The sequence below is a fragment of the Physeter macrocephalus genome, chromosome 21 (assembly GCF_002837175.3).
Source record: "Physeter macrocephalus isolate SW-GA chromosome 21, ASM283717v5, whole genome shotgun sequence".
In the NCBI taxonomy this organism is placed as follows: Eukaryota; Metazoa; Chordata; class Mammalia; order Artiodactyla; family Physeteridae; genus Physeter; species Physeter macrocephalus.
Genome location: NC_041234.1, coordinates 14,694,711 through 14,708,073, shown reverse-complemented (window position 1 = coordinate 14,708,073; position 13,363 = coordinate 14,694,711). Strand labels below are relative to the sequence as shown.

The 13,363-nt window shown below is 39.2% G+C and overlaps 1 protein-coding gene across 3 annotated transcripts in view; it reads left to right on the top strand.

Annotated features, from left to right (window-relative positions):
- The first annotated feature begins 249 nt into the window (after positions 1 to 249).
- TAB3 (TGF-beta activated kinase 1 (MAP3K7) binding protein 3) overlaps positions 250 to 13,363 on the top strand; it is a 106,820-nt gene continuing 93,706 nt past the window's right edge. For all 3 annotated transcript variants that reach the window (XM_028482541.1, XM_028482539.1, XM_028482542.1), the window contains exon 1: positions 250 to 414. The gene's annotated coding sequence lies outside the window, so the exon portion shown is untranslated. The remainder of the gene's footprint in view (positions 415 to 13,363) is intronic.

Here is a 13,363-nt window from a genome sequence, read left to right as displayed (position 1 = left end):
GGTTACCCTCATTGACCGCCTTTCCTGTGGGTCCCCGCCCTCCCGTGGTTGTGGGGGAAGCCTCGCGAGATCACCATCGGCAGTCCCCCGGCGGCGCCATCTTTGTGCCTGGCGAGCGACGGCGCTCGACGCGAACCCTGAAGCCGGAGGTTCGCTTGCCAAGCTCTCGCCGAGACCGGATCCAGGAAACACGAGGCGGGTCTCGGTGGGAGGGACGCATTGAAGGAGGAGGGAGGAAAGGGGGCGGCGGCGGCGGCGGCTGCTCCTCCTCTCACCGGACCCGGGCCCCGCGCAGCGCGCACCCAAGGGGGGGTCGGGCGGAGAAGCGGCGCCGGGGCCGGACCCCCCGTGGGAGCTGGCGGCTGGCGTGAGGGCAAGGCGGCGGCAGCGGCGGACGGAGAGCAGCGGCTGCGGGTGAGTGTCCGCGAGGAGGCCCGGCACCTGCCCGAGCCGGGACGTCGGGGGTGGCCCTGGTGTCGTCCCGGTGACCCCTCTCCCGGGCGCTGGGCGTGTGCTGGTCTGCGGGTGTCCCGAGGGCTCGTCTCGGCCTGGGGCTGCGGCGGACTCCGGGAAATGCGGGGCTGCCGGAGGTTTGCGCAGGGCCTGGCGCGCCCGCGCCCTCCCGGGACGCCCCTGGAGGCCGAGGAGAGAGGGAGTGGCCGGGGGCCTGGGTTGGCCTTCGCCCCCCGAGCCGAGAGGGGTGATGTCCTTCCTCGGCGGACCCTGGGCATTGCAAGTAGTGAACCTCAGTGGACTGGTTTCAAGCCCCAGCAAAGCGTTTGGGAATGAAGACTAGCAGCACCAAGGTTGGGGTTGTCGAGGGTGTTGAGAGACCTGGGGACGGTTAGTAGTGATAGTAGTAATTGTTCTGAAAGAGGTTTGCAAATGATTGTTGGCAGGTGTGGAGTAAGGAGAAGATACTGTTGACGTTCGTTTAAAGAAGATCACACAAGCAGTCCTCTGAGGTCCAACAACAGATTAGAGTTATTCCCAGTTGGAATTCTATAGTTAAGTGCTGTGTGCCGGCTTATTAAGGTGCCTAAAAGCAGGATTTGGGGGGATGGGATGGGGGACAAGGTGGGTTATAAAGTAAGCTGCGTATAAAGTCAGAAGTTCATACCGTTGATGCAAAGCATTTATGTCCTTACCGAAACGTAATTTATTTAAATTGCTTAAGAAAACTTGTCACCTTTGGTCCAGACGGGGCTTATCAATTCCATGTTCATCAGCAACGTTTGTCAACCAGACAACAATTTTGGCATGTGATGTATTTAGTTCTGGTTTGTAAAAGAACAAGAATGAATGGGAAAGAAGAGCAATTTGACAAACTTAGCTTCTTTTCCACACGTTAGTGAAGGTAAATAGTACATATGTGATTTTTATCTTTATATTTGACCGAACGTAATAATCTGTGTTCTGTCACTCTGAATTTTCTTCCACATGTTTCTTTGACACTGTCAACACACTCTGTACAGTTTGTGTTGGAGCAAAGGGAGCTAACATTGAGTGTTCAGGCACTGGGCTTGGTGAGTTATGTATGTTTGCATTTAATCCTCAGAGCTACCCTGTGCTAAAGATGTTATCTTTGTTGTACAGATAAACACTAACCGCCAGTATTCTTCAGTAACTTTTCTGAGTAGGTCATATAGCTGGTAAATTGTGGAGCTAGAACTCAAACTCATGTGTGTCTGATTCTAGAATATGTGATTTTTTTCTACTATACTCTGCATAAGTGTATGTGCTGATTAATACACATTTTATGAAAATGGAAATTTTTGTTACAAAGAGACCTTTCAATTCTGTTGGTAATCTTAAAAGCTTTCAGTGTCCTTGGCTGAAGATAATCTCATTTTTTTTCTTTGCAGATTTTTCCATTTTCTAGCCAGAGGTTAACATTTTAGCAGAAGTCTGCTGATTAGTGAGGATTCCTAGTAGTCGGTAGTGACCTATCTGAAATTCACATGTTTTCAGTATCTTTGCCTTCGGTTTCAGCATGCCCAAGACACTTCAAAGATCAGATATCTTGTTTATTCTGGTCCTGAGTGCCTTTTCAAATTACATTACTAAAATAAAATATGAACTGTTTATAAGGATTTGAATTTGCTTTATCATAACTTGGAGGTTTACGCACACATACCCACCCACCCATCTTCTCCAGCAAGTGAAGTACTTGATAGCAGATGTTTTTCTTCTCTTTAATTTAGTACAGAGGTTTTGGACCCAGTTTGTGGTTTGCAGAAAATACAGCAGCTGTTCTTGGACCCAGCATAATCTTTTATGGGGCTAGGGAGTGAAAGATCTGAGACGTCGGTGAAACAGTAGAAACATCTTCCCAGTGCATGGTCATTGGTCACTTTTGTCCCCCACTGGCCTCTGCTCTTGCATCTTTGACTTGATGCTGAACCTGCCTACCTGGCCATTATCTCTGCTCAAGAGAGAGTTCAACTGGAAGAGTAGCCGCTGAAAGCTGAAATTAAAAAAAAAAAAAAGAATGCTAAGTGCTGGCACTCATCCTCTACCAGGTCATTTGGTTAGGTTTACTTGTTGAATTAATTATCCCTGGCTGGAAGTTCTGGAAACATGGGCATAAGAGGCTGGAAGAAAAAAAAAGGTACTGTGCCCCTCAGGACACATCTGCTTATGTTTTATGGAGTTTGGAGCTTTGCTTGAAATATAATATCTTGAAATCCTCATGGGCGATGTTTGGTAATGAAAGAGCAAGTTTTTCATAATAGTTATACTCCCAAGAAAGGGTTAAATATATTCCTTACTTGTGAAGGTAATTACCGTATTTGGGCTACTGAGGCGAAAAAATCAACAAATGGTAATGTAACTGAGTGCTCACCAAGTAAATAAAAAAGCCTTTCTGAAATGATTTATATTGCCACTATATAAAGAAAAGACACCAGGAGATTGTCTCATATGTATTTAGAAGTTTATTTTCATACCTTCCTTATAACAAGCCTCAGTTTATTACCGTGACCACAAATACTCATTTGTCTAAAAGTGAAATGGGCCTATGAAATTTTTGAAACTGTCAAAATGAATTAATCCTAAATATTTAAGAACATTTATTATAGTTTAATTTATTGGCAGTTCTATTAATTTATTCGTCTGACCCTCTAACATCCCACTTCTCTCCTGCTTCAAATTTCTCTCCTTCCTTTCCTTCCTCTCTTTCTGATGCTGTTCCTGCTGGTATCTGGAGCTTTCCGTTAGTTCTCAATTGACACTGAAGCCTTTGGCAGAATGAATGATGACAAGGAGGGCAAGGAAACTTCTCTGAGTTTACTCCCCTTCTCCAAACCCGTGTGCTCTAGGAGGTCAAGAGGAACCCGGACAGGAGCCCTTTACCCACTCCCTTCTTTCTTGCAAAGGAGAATGAGAGTAGCCAGAGAGAGGGAGGCAGTGTCAAGACCCTTGCCACGGTTTCTTTTCCTTCTCTCTGAAGCATTAAGGAGGAATGTTAGTAAAAGCCCATCTGCTGCAGGAGTAGCCACTGTTCCCTCTTTGTCTTCTGCAGCCCACCCCAACCGTCACACGCTTTTTCCTTGCTCCTTTTAGCTGCCATCCCACCCTTCATCCTTTATTCCCAAGTAGGTCGTGCCTTCCTTATCCCAGGATCTCCTTCCACTACAGTTCTGCCTTTTTGTCCTTCTAACTCTGAAGCCTGATACACTGTCAACTGCCCTTTTTCATGCCTTTCCTCCTCCTTGGCCTTGATCATGGAAGCCTAGGCTTGTGGTCCTAGGGGAGCTGACTCCCAGTTAGAGGAGGGAAGAATTCTTTTTTGCTTCCAAGGCTTATTGGGGCAGGGATATTCTTTTATTCTAAGTTGACTGTTAAATGGGTTTTCCCATAGAAACATTGCCCATGCAGGTTCGGTATTTTACTATACCTGTAACCTTATGGGTGTTTAAGCTTTAGTGGACTAGCTTGGAGACCTGGCACCTTAGATCTTTGTTTCCTGGGAAGGCAAGTTCTGAGGTTCAAGTAGGTGATTTAAAAAAACAGCTTGTGCTCCAGAAGTTGTTAGGGGTTGCATGCTTTTTGTTAATTACTCATGGGATGGTGGGGAGCACAGGTGAAGCTATCCAAAATTATCTGTTATGTGGATCAGGTGGCTCTTCTGGGAGATTAAACTGTTAGTCTTTTTAGATGGTCAGTGGAGAATTTCTGAATTTAGGCACATGTTTTGAAATACAGTTGAAGTTCAGTCTATCCCAGGTTAATGTTTGTGGTGAATGTTTGTCCTTAGAGCAGATGTTACAGTGTTGTGGAAAAAACAGAATTTTTCTTTGTCATAAAAGGAATATCTTGTTCCCGCTATTTCTTGCTGCTGTTCTGAAACTTTTCAAAGGTATTGGAACTCTTGCAGTTATTTTACCCAAGTTTACTTAGTGGTAAACATGGACAGTGTTTTTTTTTAATCAAAAGATTTTAAAGTACAGTTTTATTAGTTTGTTGTTGAAGTTGCATGCTGTTACCACCGTTTGTATGGTTCAAACAATTGAGGGATTTCAAAGTGATAAAAGCAAAGCAAAATACATTTAGAATTTGTTATCCATAAATGTGTTCAGTCTTAGCTTTGTTGAAGGACATATTTCTAATAAAAGGCGAGATGGGACCTTTTTTTTTTGTCTCCAAACCAATCTTGTTTAAAAATGAATTTGAGTTAAGTACTGTTTATTTTAAGAGTTTACTAGATTATTTAATTACACACAGACTGCAGTGGTTAAAAATAAAATCTCTAGGGGTAAAATGCTCAAATGTTCAGATCTTACTTTTGACACTAACTAGCTCTGTGATCTTGGGCAAGTTGCTTAATCTCTGACCTGTTTCCTCATTTTTGAAATTGGGATAGTGTAATATCTACCTCACAGGATTTTCATGAGGATTAAATGAGCCAGAGGATGTACAGTATTTAGAACATGCCTAGCAATGGTAAATGCTCACAAAGAGTTAGTTCTTCTTGCTATTATTATTACTTTGTCATCATCATTATTACTGCTTCTATTACTACTTTAGCTACCTTCTGATTTAACACCCCTTCTATTCTGGGTGTGTGTGTGTGTGTTTGTGTGTGTTTGTGTGTGTTAAGATATATTTATTTATTTGTTAATAATTTTAAATTCAGAGCTTAGGGGGGACCAGGAAGAGCAGTATATTCATTGCTGGATACATCCAAAATTGGCCATAGTGCAGGAAATTCATAAAATATTAAACGAATTTTTTGCAGTAACACCATTTCTATTATGTTAGGTACAAGGAACTGTGCCACTTTGTCGTTATGAGCAAAACTGGATTATTTTAATAATTGCAGTCTTCATTAAAATTTGTTGAGCTATAAGGCCAGAGTCTGTGTAGACAGAGCCTTAATTTCTAATTGGTTCATTTATAAGACTTTCTTTTAGGAAGTCAGCACCATTTTCCCACAGAAATAATGTCACATATGGCCTTTAGATTCCCAGGCCAGCCCAGCATATCTGAATTTGAGGACTGATAGTACTATAAAAGCTAACTTATATGTATAACAGTGTCTCAACAAGAATATGCACTGAGTGCATCAGGTACTGAAAGACTATGAACACAATCTTGGAGGTGGCGTGGTGGGGTCACATTCCTTCACGATTCCAGCAAGAACTCCCCAGCCTTGGGCAGAGGGCTTTCTTCTGGTGGAGGCTAAGGACAGGGTAAGTAGTGGGACCTGGTCTCTGGAAGGCAGGAGCTTTTTCCTGGCTTGGCTCCTCAAAAAGCTGTGTAGTGTAGTGGTTGCCCTCAGTCTCTGTTCCATCACTTACAGAACTTCTCATGTGTAAAATGTAGATATAAGTACTGCCTATTTTACAAGGTTCTTGGGAGGATTAAATGTGTTAATATATATAAAAAGCAGTTAAAACAGTACCTGGCGCATTGGTGAGTGCATGAGAAATGTTATATATATATATATATATATATATTATTAAGCTTTACTGTTTTAGGACTGCTAGAATACCCCTCTCTACTTGGCTGTCCACTGCCCATATCTGTTGTACTTAATATTTATTTATTTGTTTATTTATTTAGCTGCGCCAGGTCTTAGTTGCAGCATGCGGGATCTTTAGTTGAGGCATGTGGGATCTAGTTCCCCGACCAGGGATCGAACCCGGGCCCCCTGAATTGGGAGCGCAGACTCTTAGCCACTGGACCAATAGAGGGAAGTCCCTCTTTTGTACTTAAATAGGATTATTCTTCTCCCTTTCCACTGAGAAATAGTTTCATAGCTTTTTATTTTCATCCCTGCCTAAAGTAAGCATCTTTTTTTGTGTGTGTGTTTGTGGCTTTTCTGGGGTTTATTTTATGTAGTAATATTGGAGAAATAGGTGGCATTTAAAGAGTCCCTTCTGGGAACCTCTCCTCATCCCCTTTTTAGGCTTTGTAGGGATGTGGAGACAACATTGCTTGAAGATACTGACTGTGGACATGTGATTGGGTCAGAATTGAGGTGCAAACTTTTGACTTTTGGTAGTTCTCACTGAGTTATTTTTTAAAAAATAGGCAAAAATAGTACAGAATTCCATATACCTTTCATCCAGGTATACGTAGTGATGTTACGTTTGTCAAAACTAAGACACTAACATTGGTATATTATTATTAGCTAAACTGATTTTATTTGGGTTCACTAGTTTTCCCACTAATGTCCTTTTCTGTTTTAGGATCCATTCGAGGGTACCATGTTGCATTTAGTTGTTAGGTCATTTTTAATCTTTAGTGAATAAGTTTCTGTGGCCATGAAACCATTTTCTGATGTAAGCTTTCTGCAGGTCCTCAAAAGGCCAGGTGTTTCCCCTGGGGTTGGCAAGTTCAGGGATTCATCTTGGCACTGAACTTTATAGTTTGAAATAAGAGGAGTCCTATGATAGAGGAAAGAATGCTATGGTGTTAGGGTGAGACTAAAGCATTTTTATAATTTAAAAATATGTAGGACTAAATGGGTTTTATGTACTGTTCACGTTTGGTGGATTTAGCTTCAGAATGACAAGACATTCTTTTTAAAATGTTAAAGATATATAAAAAGTATACTTCATATTGGATGTAGAAGCTAACTGGAATGAATTGCAGAAAGTGCTTATAATTTTGACTGAGAAATTAATATTAAGTTAGTACAATAATTTGTTACTAATTTAGCACATTTGTTTATATGTGTTGGCTTCAGTTTGTGGTCATGATTGATTTTATTTTGTCTTTTTCAGGGTACCGTATACTGTAGGTGGCCTTGTCATTCTAAATTGTAACATATGCCTTAAGATTGATGTCACAGTCATCACTTAGTGTAAACAGAAAGTTATCTGTTAGGTTGCACATCATGAGCTTTACTTTAGAAAGTCTTATCTTTTCTGCCCCAGAAATAGGCTTTGGCTATTAGTCATGGATGGCAAAGAAATTAATTTTGAGTTGGTAAAATTTGGATGAAAATGTTTCAATTGAATATGGTGTGTGTTGAGGGACACTGTCAGTAAACAAGAACTCTTGGTGGGTGGAAAGCCCCTAGAACTTAGAGAAAATTGGCAGAGGGGAGAACTTAATTAAATAGTTTCAGTTGTTTCTACTTATCAAGAGCTGCTTATGACCTTGGACAAATCACCCAACTTCAAAGGACGTTGGTTTCTTCGTTTGTATATAAAATTAGGAGATTTGACTAGATGTGTGAATCTGTTTATTTCTAAGATTTGAAAGACCCTTTTATTTAATAAAAACCTACTGTATAGCACAGGGAACTATATTCAGTGTCCTGTGATAAACCATAATGGAAAAGAATGTGGAAAAAAAGAAAAAAAAAGAATGTGAAAAAGAATGTGTATATATATTTATATATACTTTGCTGTACTGCAGAAATTAACACAACATTATAAATCAACTGTACTTGAATAAAATAAATTTTAAAAAACCTATAAGGTCAAGTTGCTTGTCTTGGATCTTTATGAATCAGCATTAGTCACTAATCTAGATATAAATCAGTTTATCTTTCAGGGTTCAAATAGTTTCAAACCATTGTTACTGTAAGTTTGAGAGTCTCTACTTGGTTTGACAGCTCTATCAATATTTTTTGGTAATTAGCATGTTGTCTAATACCTGCTTTTTTAGTTTTTGTTAGTTATTTAATTTCTGTGCTTTGACCTGAAGTAGTGGACTTCAAACTTTTTTGCTTTCATATCCCCTAACCAATTTTGAAAAATAGGTACTCTTTCACACAAAAAATTATTAAAATTTAACATATGTACAGAAAGTACACATCAAAAAATTAAAATTTAATGTATGTACAGAAAGTACGCATCAGTAGTGAACAGTTTAGTGAATTTTCACAAACTGAGCACACTTGTTTACCAGCAGCCAGATCAAGAAAGTGAACATGACCAGCCACTTTCAGAAGCCCCTTTTGTTTGCCCTTTTGGTCACTTGCCTCCCTATCATTCCCCCACCATTTCCATGACTTTTTTTTTTTTAATTTAATTTTATTTTTTATTTTATTTTTGGCTGCATTGGGTCTGTGTTGCTGTGCGAGGGCTTTCTCTAGCTGCGGCAAGTGGGGGCTACTCTTTGTTGCGGTGCGCGGGCTTTTCATTGCGGTAGCTTCTCTTGTTGCGGAGTACGGGCTCTAGGCGCGTGGGCTTCAGTAGTTGTGGCACGCGGGCTCTAGAGCGCAGGCTCAGTAGTTGTGGCACACGGACTTAGTTGCTCCGCGGCATGTGGGATCTTCCCGGACCAGGGATTGAACCCGTGTCCCCTGCATTGACAGGTGGATTCTTAACCACTGCGCCGCCAGGGAAGCCCTTCCCTGACTTTTAACATCAAAGATGAGGTTTGCCTACTTTTGTATTTTATATAAATGGAATCCTACTCTACTCTCTTTTGCAGCATTATGAATGTGAGATTTATCTGTATTGTGTATAGTTGTTAACTATTCCTTCTCATTACTGTATATTTCATTATGTGAATATATCATTATATATCATTCTGTTGTTGACGGGTATGTAGGTAGGTCTCAGTTTTTGGAGAATGTCTTTGTTGACCTTGGAGTGGGCAAAGATTTCTTAAACAGGACTTTTTCAATGATACATATTTGTTTTAGAGTTGTGACTAGAGAAAGAATGAGAAAACTGGCTTATTTTAATATGGGCATCTAAACAATTTTGAAAATGTTTATATATAATAAAAATCTTTTAGTTTGTAAATCTTAGGGAAAGTGTCAGATTTAAAACTAGATCTAGGTGACTGAGATTCGTGCTTTTATAACTGTTTTGGGTGGTATTCCTTCAGAAATGTGTCATGTACTCCCTTGCCTATTTTGACTTGCTGATTTGTAGAAGTTCTTCACTGTATGCTAGAAATGAGCCCTCACTCACTGCAAGGGCATGCTTTTTCATTTTTAATGTGTCTTCTGATAAACCAAAGTTTTAAATTTTAATGTAGTCTGATTTATCAGTGTTTTCTTTTATGTTTAAACTAGACATCAGGTTCAGTTTAGAATATCCTTTCCTATCCCAAGGTCTTGAAGATATTCTCTGTCATCTTCCAGAAACTTTATTGTTTTCGCTTTCTTATATAGGTCTAACACCTACCTGAAAGTAATTTTTGTGCATCGTGTGAGGAAGAGGACAATCTTACTTTTTTCCACATGGATAGCTAATTGGCCCAGCACACTGTCTTTTCCCTACTGTTGTCAGGAATCAGATATTCCTGTGTCTCTGGTTGTGTTTCTCGGCTGTCTGTTCTGTTCCATTGGTCCTTGCAGTGATACCACACTGTCTTCTTTACTGTAGCTTTGTCGTAAGTCTTGATGTTCAGTAGAACAGGTTCTTCCACCCAACTGTCCTTTGAGAGCATCTTGGCTATTGGCCCTTTGCACATTTATGTGAATTTTAGTATCACCTTGGAACTTCCCACACATCACACATACACACACTGACACAACATACCGAGGGATTTTGACTGAATTTGCATGGAATCTATAGAGCAATTTAGGAAGAATTGACATCTTTATCATGTTGCTTTCTAATTCATGGACGTGATATACCACTCCATTTATTTAGGTCCTCTTTAATTTTTCTCAGTAATGTTTATAATTTTCTCCAAAAGTCATTCACAACTTTTGAGAGTTTTATTCCTAGATGTTGATATTGTTTGATATTGTAAGTTTTTATAGATTTCATTTGTTTGTAAAAATACAATTGACTTCTGTATATCAAGCTTGTATCTATCAGTTGTGCTAAACGTTTATTACTTCTAGGAATTTATCTTTTAGAATCTTGTTTTTTCCTTTCAAACTGTTACACTTTTGTTTCTTAGTGTTCTGACTAGTACTTAGATTATAACATAAACTAAGTGAATAGAAGTGGTAGTAGAGGGCAGGCACTATTTTCTAGTTCCCTTTCTCAAAGGGAAAACTTTCAACATTTCTTCTCTAAATATACTTGGTTTAATTTTTTCCCTGTTACTCTTAAAGTTTCATTCTGTTCTTGGTTTGGTAAGAGCTCATATCATGAGTGATACTCGATTTTATCAAATGCTTTTCCTATTGTTAATATATTATTTTGCTTCTCGAATCAAATTATATCGATAGTTTTCCTAATGCCAAATCAACTTTGCATTCCAGTAATAAATCCAACTTGGTCATTATCACATTTTCCTCTTACTTAACATAGGAACTTTGTATCTTTGTTCTTGAGTGAGATTGGCCTCTAATTTTGTTTTATTGTCCAGTTTTGGCGGACTTGTAAAAAGAGTTAAGGAAGGTACCTGCTCTTTCTTTAAAAAAATTTTGTTTTTTCTATTTATTTGAACTAAAACAAAACAAGTTCACCCATTTCTTCCACTCCCACCTCTTGTAATCACAAATCTGTTTTCTGTATCTGTGAGCTTTTTTTTTTCTTTTTAAGATTCTGCAAATAATAGAGACTATATGATGTTGCATATAATAGAGACCATATGATGTTTTCTTCCTCTGACTTCTTTCACTTAGCATAATGCCCTTGAGGTCCATCCATGTTGTCACAAATGGCAAGGTTTCATTCTTTTCTAAGGCTGAATAATACACCACAGTTTCCTTTATCCATTCATTCCTTGATGGACCCTTAGGTTGTGTCCATATTTTGGCTATTTTATAATTTATATAATGCTGCAGTGAACATGCGGGGGTGCATATAGCTTTCCACATTAGTGTTCTTGTTTTCGTTAGATAAATACCCAAACATGGAATTGCTGGATTGTATGGTAGTTCTATTTTTGATATTTTTGAGGAACCTCCATACTGTTGTCCATAGTGGCTGAACCAATTTACATTACCACCAACAGTGCACAAGGGTTCCCTTTTCTCACATCCTTGCCAGCACTTGTTATTTCTTGTCTTTTTGATAATAGTCATTCTGAGAGGTGTGAGGTGGTATTCTCATTGCGGTTTTGATTTGCATTTCCCTGATGATGAGTGATGTTAAGCACCTTTTCATGTACCTGTTGTCCCTTTGTATGTCTTCTTTGGAAAAATGTGCATTCACATCCTCTGCCCATTTTTTAATCAGATTGGTTTTCTGCTATTGAGTTGTATGAGTTCTTTATATATTTTGGATATTAACCCCTTATCAGGTATATGATTTTCAAATATCTTCTCTCATTTGGTAAGTTGCCTTTTCATTTTGTTGATGGTTTCCTTTTTTGTGCAAAACCTCTCTGCTCTTTAATGATAATATTAAACAACAAGATGGCACAATTTATGGACAAATATTTTTCGCAATAAAACGTATCCTTTGTACTGCTCCATTGTTGCAATAATATGAAATTTCATTTTGAGAAAGATGCACTTAGGTTTTGGTGGTACTTTCAAGAAAACACTAGTTGATGATGAGTGATGTTAAGCACCTTTTCATGTACCTTCTGGCCATCTATATGTCTTCTTTGGAAAAATGTCTATACACATCTACCCATTTTTTAATCAGATTGTTCTTTTTCCTGTGGAGTTGTGTGAGTTTTTTGTATATTTTGAATATTAGTCCGTTATCAGATGTATGATTAGTCCGTTTTCAGATGTATGATTTGAAAATATTTTCTCCCATTCTGTAGGTTGCCTTTTCATTTCTTGATGTTTCCTTCACTGTGCAGAAGCGTTTTTGGTTTGATGTAATCCCACTTGTTCAGTTTTGTTTTTGTTGCCTTTGCTTTTGGTGTCAGATCCAAACAGTGATCACCAAGACCTATGTCAAGGAGCTTACTGCCTATGTTTTCTTCTAGGAGTTTTATGGTTTGGGGTCTTACAGTCATGTCTTTAATCTATTTTGAATTAATTTTTGGGTATAGTGTAACATAGTGGTCCGTTTATTGTTTTGCATGTGGCTGTCCAATTTTCCCAACACCATTTATTGAAGAGACTCATTTTCCCATTGTATATTCTTGGCTCCTTTGTCATAAATTAGTTGACCCTATATGTGTGGGTTTATTTCTGGACTCTGTTCTGTACCGTTGATCTATGTGTCTGTTTTTATGCCAATTCCATACTGTTTTTTTTTTAAATTAAATTATGACTTTGATATTCATCCTATCCTCAACTCTGAGGTCCTTTTCAATGGTACCACCACTACGTATATCAGGACAGCTAAGCTCAAAACAGTCCCTGAAAAACAGCACAAAGACGCAAGTCCGAAACAGAGGTCACAGGGTGGGAGTGGAGGAGCGCCTAAGCCATTTTTCAGGACGTGTACTACTTTTTTTTTTTTAACATCTTTATTGGAGTATAATTGTTTAACAACGGTGTGTTAGTTTCTGCTTTATAATAAAGTGAATCAACTATACATATACATATATCCCCATATCTCCTCCCTCTTGCGTCTCCCTCCCTCCCACCCTTCCTATCCCACCCCTCTAGGTGGTCACAAAGCACCGAGCTGATCTCCCTGTGCTGTGTGGCTGCTTCCCACTACTTATGTTTTACATTTCGTGGTATATGTAAGTCCATGCCACTCTCTCACTTCGTGCCAGATTACCCTTCCCTCTCCCCATGTCCTCAAGTCCATTCTCTATGTCTGCATCTTTATTCCTGTCCTGCACCTAGGTTCTTCAGAACCTTTTTTTTTTTTTTAGAGTCCATATATATGTGTTAGCATATTATTGTTTGTAGATTTTTTGATGATTGCCATTCTGAATGGTGTGAGGTGACACCTCATTGTAGTTTTGACTTGCACTTCTCTAATGATTAGTGATGTTGAGCATTCTTGCATGTGTTTGTTGGCAATCTGTATATCTTCTTTGGAGAAATGTCTATTTAGTTCTGCTTATTTTTGGATTGGGTTGTTTGTTTTTTTGATATTGAGCTGCATGAGCTGCTTGTAAATTTTGG